We start from the raw sequence: 8,633 nt of genomic DNA, 5'->3' as shown, positions 1-8,633 counted from the left end.
AAGGCAGCTCCCCATAGCTTAGGGTAATAGCTAGGGAGGGAGGCAGCCATATTCCCAAGCCCAGGGGGATGAGTATCCTGGCCCTGAAGAGGGGATCTGGGCAGAGAACCATGTGTTTATTATGTATTTATTATGTTCTCTCACAAGTAATTGTTTTCATTAGATTGAAAGATAAGCATGGCTGCAGAGATAAGAAGACATTGGAGAATTAAGAGAAAATAAGATAATTCAAAGTTAGCTAGTAACTTGCAAGAAGAAATTGGAATTTCATGTTTAAATGGCATTTTTCTTTACATCTGTCTTAAAAATTAGAATTGCTCTATTCATCACGGTGCCTACTAACCACGTGTCTATTGAGCACTTGAAAACATGGCAAGTCCAAATTGAGATATGCTAAAAGCATAAGATACACACCGAATTTGGGGAGGCTTGATAGGAAAAAAGATATGAAATATCTTATCAGCAATTTTTATATTGGTGACATGTCAATGTAATACTTTAACTGTATTGGGTTAAGATATGTTGTTAAAATTAATTTCATCTGTTTCTTTCAACTTTCTTAACTTAACTATTGACAAACTTTAAATTAGTTATGTGTTTTGCCTATCTTGCATTGCACAGAGCTGGTCTAGACTAATCTTCAAGTTTGACAGAGGGGTCATTATCCCAGGCCCAGCCTAAGACAGAGTATTATCGGAAAGGGCCACAGAATGATGAGTTCAGAAACCTCCGCATTCTCAGAAACTCACTTCCCTGGCCTTTCTAGAACGGCCAATGCCAAAGCACCTTATTTAATTCTTGAGAGGCCAAGACAACACCTGGGTCTATAACCAGTTCGTCCCCATTGGTAGAGTGAGGATCGATATAGGAAGTAGCCATCCCTCTTGAGAACCAGAGCCTCTGGGAGGTAAAAAGTGCTTGCTTTACTCACAAAGGGGAGATTCTGACTCATTTTAAACCCTTTCTTCAGGACACAGAATTGTATCCACCACAACTCAGTGATTAATGTGGGTGGATTAGAAAACAGCTGGAGCCCCGGAAGCCAGGTCTTGGGCGCAGTAAAATAGTCCCTCCATTTGCCGGGAATGTGACCCGCATGCGGCACTCGATGACGATCAAGCAGAAGCGTGAGTCATAATGAAAGCAGAAAGAAGGTAACATAAAGAAATTACTTGTAATTTGTTTCTATCCACCAACTGTGCTGTACTTTTTATTTGTTCTGTTTATTGCCATCAGTTCCATACCAGCCACGATTTTTTCAGCTCGTGATTTTATTTCAACATCATCCAGCTTCGCTCATTGCTTCCACTCGCACTGCCAGTAACCAAGGCCAGATGTTCATCACCTCAGACTCAAAGGCTCCAGCTTCCTCCCAGTTTTTCTATCATTAATATGATTTAGCGTGGTAGCCCGTTGCAGATCGTCTCTTCTACAACGTATTGCTCTACTGCTCAAATATCTAGAATGACTTCATATTGGTTACCCAGTCAAGCCCAGATTCACTTTGGCATTCCGATAGATGTACAAAACATGTTTTCTTCTTCCTTCTTTTTTATTACCTGCACTTAAAATGCACTTCCTACTCTTCTTCCCTTTGAAATTATTTTGACAGCTGCCTGGGTGGCTCAGTTGGTAAACCTCTGCCTGTGGCTCAGGTCATAATCCTGGAGTCCTGGAATGGAGCCCTGCATGGGGCTCCCTGCTCACCTGAGAGCCTATTTCTTCCTCTCCCTCTGCCACTCCCCTGCTTGTTCTCTCCCCACCCCCTGCCCCCCGTCAACTAAATAAATAAAATCTTTTTAAAAATGGAATTATTATGAAATATGAACATCAAATATATATAAGGCTTTATTCAAATTCCTTACTCACTCTAATTTAGAATTTCTTCTCCGTTGATCTCTGACTTTTCTGAATTCTATAATACCTATAATTTGTATACTACATGATTACTGTATGTTCATATCTTTTTTCTGATTACTTTGTGTCTATAATCATTGAACTCTCAACCAATTAGCTCCCTAAGATCAGAGATTACATCTTATTCTTCAAATCAGAAAAATAAATTAATATTTACTGAATGTTTTCTTCCTATCAGTCACTGTAAAATGTGTTTAACATTTGTTATCTGGAATTCTCTGTAGCCAGTTTTCCTTGTGTGTGTGCTTTCCCTTTATTGTTTCCATGTTGCCCTGCCAGATTGCCCTGATGCCAAATACTCCAACTGAAGTAGGGAAGTAGCAGATTTACTGGTGCTTTGGGACAATGATGGTGGAATTTCCACTGGTAATTTCTACTTGGGCTGTAGCCTCCTGCCTTGCTCCTGGAATTTCCTCTCACTTTAAAATTTTCTTCCTTTCTCTCTAGCTCCTTCTAATTGATCTTGTTTTATGCAAAAACAGTTTAGCTATTTCTTTGATTCATTTACAAATGGAGCTATAAGGAGGTCTCATTTTCAAAAATAATCACACACATTAGGGGGCTTCTAAAACAAAGATTGGTCTCTTTCTCTGAGAGGTATTCTGAGAGGGTTAAGTCATTACAAAAATCTATTATACAGACATTTTCTCATTTAATCCTCTCAATAATCCATTACATAGTCTTTCATAAAAGATAGGAATTTGTGGTTCAGCTATTGGCATTATAAAACTGATTTGTTTGGATTTAGGAAATCAAAGTATCTAGTTATGAAATATATTCTGTCTTGTTTCTAAGTTGTTTGGTTAGAGAATCGGTCAGATGCATTTGAGTCATTTCCTGTGTGAAATACAATGTTTATACATAAGAGTAGCTTGATATTTGAAGATTATAACTTCTTGCAAACTAACTCTCATATTTCTTTAGATATGATTCCATGAGTGAGTCCAGTCCAGTGGAGAGACCACAGAGCAATTTGAACAGGTAAAATTTAATATAAATAATTATTAACTATAATGGGATTTGAGTAACAGAATAAACTAATAAATAAAAATAACTCTATAGAATACAGAAATAGGGGCTCCTGGGTGGCTTAGATGGTTAAACATCTGCCTTCTGCTCAGGTCATGATTCTGGGGTCCTGGGATCGAGTCCTGCATTGGACTCCTTGCTCAGCAGGGGGTCTGCCTCTCCCTCTCCCTCTGCCTGCCACTCCCCCTGCTTGTGGTTCCCTCTCTGTCAAATAAATAAATCAAATCTTAAAAAAAAAAAAAAAGAATAGCAGAGATATGAAGCAGCCACTTCCCTTGTGCTTGAGATAGACAACCCAACGCTGAGATTCAGAAGTTATTGGAAAGAGCAGCCATAAGATATTGAAAGTTAAGAATTTGCCAAGGTGCCGCTGGAACTTGCTAGAAGTCTGACTTCTGGAGCTTGCTGGAAATGTGCCAACTGGGTCCCAGGGAAGGGTGTTCATGGGAGTGTTCATGGAGACACTGTACACAAAGTCAAGGAGATGCAGAGGCTGGCCACTGAGTACAGCTGGCTGCCATACAAGGCCCTGGTGCTGGAGAAAGCCCCGTGTGCCACAGAAACTGGATGCTGGAAAAGCCACCTACACTTGCAGAAGCTTGCCACGCACGCGCATCAGAACCAGGAAGCAAAACCCTTTCTTTCTGCATTGTTTCTCCAGCACGCTCTACAAGCAAAGTTTAATGTCAAATGGCAAAGCAAAAATACTCCAAGGGTCCAGATGCATGTTTAGGGATCAGGTAAAAAAGTTGAATTTGGAGATGGCAGATAATAAATTGATAACAAAAAAATTACATTCACAAAATATTCCCCACTTTCTTGTATACTTCTAAGGCAGAAAACACCATTTGTGGTTCAGGCATTTATAAAGCCTAGGATAAATGAACAGAGAGAGGAAAAGAAATGAGCAAGTAAGATCATGTTGATTTACATTATACAAGGAAGAGTCTGAGGAAAGAGTAGGGGAAATTAAAAAAAAAAAAGAATACAGGAAGACTCCAGGAAGATAATTTTGAGATTTGAAGAGATATTGATATTGGGTTTCTTCCAAATACAACCCTGTGTTGAGAGAAGTCACCAACAGGAACAGCTTTATTTGGGGAACCATAACATTTTAAAGCTTTTCGAGTCCTTCAGACTTTTAAACCTCCTGATTATTTTTCTTTAACATATTGAAGATTAAATACAACAGAACTTGGTCTAATATCCTGCACGTAAGTATTTACTAAATCTTCGGTGCTATATTTATTATTTCTTAATCAGCCAGTCCTGATGCTGCACGGTAATCCTCTTACTTAGTTTCTAATTAGTCATTTTCCATTCATCAAAGCATGTTGGAACTCCTGACTGCTTTCCTTAAGTTCTCATGTCCATCCTCAAATCTAAAGCCCAACTCAGAGGTGTCTAGGTGGCTCAGTGGGTTAAGGCCTCTGCCTTCGGCTCAGATCATGGTCTCAGGGTCCTGGGATCGAGCCCCACATCAGGCTCTCTGCTCAGCGGGGAGCCTGCTTTCTCCTCTCTCTCTGCCTGCCTCTCTGACTACTTCTGATCTGTCAAATAAATAAATAAAAATCTTTAAAAAAAAATAAAGCCCAACTCAGCTAATAGTCTAGTGGCTGATGCTGGTAGAAAAACATCACCAGCCTTCTACCTCTGTGCCTTTCCACTCCGTCTTTTATTCATATTTATTTTTCCTGCTTCAACAGCAGCAGAAACATCTATCCTTCTATCTAATCTTCATCCTTTCCTTTCCTCTTGATTTCATGCTCTTCCTTCTTCCTATGCCTATTGTGGCAACAGTTATGCCCTCCTCTCTCTGAGTTTTGAATTTCTCCCTGTTTCTTGGCTCTTGCTCCTCAGTCTGTAAACACGCTTAAAACTTTGGACTCCCTTTCAAAATTTTCTCATTTTTTTCTGTCTCTTTTTCACAGTACTCACTTAAAGATCTTCTATACTTATTGCATCCATTTCTTCACCTCCTCAAATTCAGTCTTTGTTGAAGACTGTCTGCCAGGCCTGCTTGGTAGATGCTTTCCTTAGCCTAATCACATAGTGTAGTCAAACTGAGCACTCATTATAAAGCATATTTTAAACCTTTTTTTTTTTCTTTAAAGATTTTATTTATTTATTTGACAGAGAGAGATCACAAGTAGGCAGAGAGGCAGGCAGAGAGAGAGAGGAGGAAGCAGGCTCCCTGCTGAGCAGAGAGCCCGATGCGGGACTCGATCCCAGGACCCTGAGATCATGACCTGAGCTGAAGGCAGTGACCTAACCCACTGAGCCACCCAGGCGCCCCAACTTTAAACCTTTTAAAAAAGTACCCTAATCTCTGGATATTGTCAATGAAGATGGATGTGATACCAATTATCCATCCGTCCATCTGTCCCAAACCAAACAATGATTTTCTAAGGATTCTTTTTCCTCAGATGGTTCCTCAGAAGATGACTGCTGGGCCAGTGCTAAGGCTTTTGTCTGGGAGAATGTTGGAAAAATAAGACTGAGTCTCAAGACATCTCTTGATCATCCATCTTGGATGTGACCAGAATACAATCATTCCACACTCCCACCTCTGGCTCCACCTAGAAAAGTCTTAACCTCTCCTCATGACTGAAGTGGGCATCCCTTTTTTTTTTTTTTTTCTTTTACAAAGATTTTATTTCTTTATTTGTCAGAAAGAGAGAGAGTACAAGCAGTAGGAGCAGGAGACAGAGAGAGAAGCAGCCTCCCTGCTGAGCAAGGAGACCAATCTGGGGCTTGATCCCAGAACCTTAGGATCATGATCTGAGCCAAAGGCAGACACCTAACCTGCTGAGCCACCCAGGTGTCCTAGAAGCTGGAATTCCTTTTTCACTAGTTTATTTCTATCTCACACCCTTATAGTGGAGCTGAACCTTATTGAGACTAGTTAACTATTTTATAATTTATTTGGGTAAATAAAGCTTAGTCATATTTTAAATCCAATGGCATGTTTATCTGTAAGATATTTCAAACTTATACACTTCAAATAAAAAGTGTTTTATTCTAAACATAGTTAAAACTACTTTTCCTTTTCTAACCATATTTGATGGTAAAATTCTCTTTTATGGATTATCAGGTATTCTCCATTTTCTTATATCTAGGTATTATCCATCCTCAACTCTCCCACCCCTGAGGTGAGAAAACTCTAAAAAGCACTTTGAAAAATCTCCTGGACATGACACAATCCAATGCAATCTTCTGTCTTCCCTCTCTCTGGGGAGTAATTCTCTCCTTCCCTTCCCAGCCTCCCACACTGATACTTGTGAACATGGCTAACCCTGTAAGTGAATCCTAAAAGCAAGACCTTATTTTACTCATTATTGAGTAAAAGATCTTCACTATTAGGTAAAAAATCTCGTGGGCAAGATCCTTATTTTACTTAATACAGTCTAAAATATAGTACCTTATAATTAGCAGGACTTAAAAATATTTATGAATAGAAAAATAATTGGTTGTTTATTAGATAAATGACTATCCCTCAGGTAAATTTGTTTTTCCTTCTTAGTTTTTATTCTTTGCCTATGGGCTATAGTGTGACTATCTCTTTAATTTCTTTGCTTCTATTTCATTTGGCTTCTATTGATTACTTCTTTACCTTCATTGTAACTTCTTTTTCATCTCCCGCATGGAACATAACATTTTACATGGAATGACATGTTTTAGTTTGTTTCTTGAAGTTATTTGAGTTTTGCATTTTATCCCAAAATAAAGGAGTGATGAAAATAAAACACTGAACTAAGCTGCCTGTTAAAAACTTTAGGGCCTAACTGATCTTTCTCCTGAGGTTAGTTGCTTTCAATAGAAAAATCATATAGTCTAGTTAAACCATACAGTTTAATTATTTTATATATATATGTTTATATATATTTTATATATATATTTAATTATTTTATACACACACACACATACACCATATAGTCTAATTAAACACAAGAAACATCATTCTTAGAGAAAGATTTGGGATATGCTTGTCATATCTCTTGTCATGAGATAAATCCTTGAAAGTTGCAATTTTAAACCCAACAGGTTATCACAATTATTAGAATAAACTGTGTAAAGTACAGTTGTGAAATTACAAACCTGTATAAAATGCTAAGAAAATAAGTAAATTTAACAGTGGGAACATTGGTGTGGTACTGAGTTGATATTGGTCTCAGGTGGGCAACCCTGTCCCAAATAACATAACACTGCATCAGTTGTTTTGGTCATGTTAGTACTATACAAATCCTTTCAGCTTGATGAATTATGATCATTTTATGGCCTGTTAAGGGATTCAAAATGAATGAACTAACCATCCAGCAGTCCACTCATCCTATGTGTTTACAATAAAATGCAAACACATTAATAAGAGACAGCCAAAGACAGGGTTTGAAGGAAATATTTAAGTTGAAAAAAATGCTCCTCTTTAGTTCAGTATTATTTTATATAACGACCGAATTAAACACCTACATTTCTTTTGTAAGTGTCAACATCAAGGCCATTTATGAAATCAGTATGTAAAAAAATATATATACTTCGTCAAATATATTCAAGTGAAATAGTGCCCCAAATATATTCTGACAACTGGATGGCTAAATATTACTTCCTATAATCCTGTTTCTCTTCCCAAGGCCCCACGTAGGATTTGGCCTTTAATTTGGATTTAAAATTTATGAACTAATAGGGCTCACAGCCAATTTCTTCTTCAAATGAGATGCTTATGGGATGATTAATTTCATGTAAAGAGGAATTTGGTAATACTCCATGTGGAAAATATCTAAAAATTACCAAAAAAATGTCTGCAATGCTTTCCATCTGTATTTCCTATTTTCTAACCTATGACCTGAGTAAAAAGTTTAATGATTTAGAAGCAAATAAAAGACAATCACCATTTGTGTGAGACAGAAATTACTCTCGACATCCTACAACCCAATCTCCCTCCCTCTCTCTATCTCTCTCTCACTCTTTTTCATGCAATTGTTGACCAGGTCAGTATAACAAGATTGTCACATTATTCTTTAAGGTAAAGACAGAATCTAATTAAAATTATAGCTACATAATAGACCTAGTTAAGTCCTATAACCACTTAGTAAATACATGTTGATCTTTTTATTTACATTGATACCTATTTTTCTGCCCTGCCCATAGTTCTGGACATTAAATCTTCCTTCTGTTGACACAGAATAGCGTATTCATAGCCATCTTGATCCATTACAGCCATCACTTCTTGGGATAAGCCCTCTAGGCTAAAGGTATGTATCCTATTTAATATCAAACATAGGTCTAAAGTTAACTATTTTTATGCTATGCTTACAGCTGCTCTATTACAACTGCTGCTGCTTTTCTGATCTAAACATTAATTCCTACTAATTGCCAAATGATAGGTATGTTCCATGCAATATGTGAATTCTTATGGAGTCCCTCAAGGTTGTTGCTATTAATTCCCTGTAGTCTCAGAGAGATTAAGTGACTTGCCCAAGTCACAAACCTACCAAGGACCCAAACCCAATTATGTCTCAGTCCAGGCTCTCCCTATAAAAACAAAGACGAAAAATTGTATATCTAGTATGACAAATAAAGGAGAAATTCACAAACTGGAAGAGACCAAAGAAGCTTGTAGTGATCTCAAATTAACTTCATAACTCTTTGAAGGAAATAAAATAATTGTCTTTTTCTTTCTTGCTTTGACT

General features: G+C 37.6%; 1 long non-coding RNA gene across 1 annotated transcript; it reads left to right on the top strand.

Moving 5' to 3' along the window:
• The first annotated feature begins 1,046 nt into the window (after positions 1 to 1,046).
• Positions 1,047 to 8,214, top strand: LOC101674470. Its single transcript, XR_006602522.1, has 3 exons — positions 1,047 to 1,154; positions 2,842 to 2,898; positions 8,092 to 8,214. It is a non-coding gene; the product is annotated as an uncharacterized LOC101674470 (long non-coding RNA).
• Positions 8,215 to 8,633: the final 419 nt, after the last annotated feature.

Source organism: Mustela putorius, unplaced genomic scaffold, assembly GCF_011764305.1.
Source record: "Mustela putorius furo isolate JIRA1106 unplaced genomic scaffold, ASM1176430v1.1 tig00003869_pilon_pilon_pilon, whole genome shotgun sequence".
Classification (NCBI taxonomy): Eukaryota; Metazoa; Chordata; class Mammalia; order Carnivora; family Mustelidae; genus Mustela; species Mustela putorius.
The sequence above is the reverse complement of the archived record's forward strand: the minus strand, read 5'-3'. Positions and strand labels throughout refer to the sequence as shown.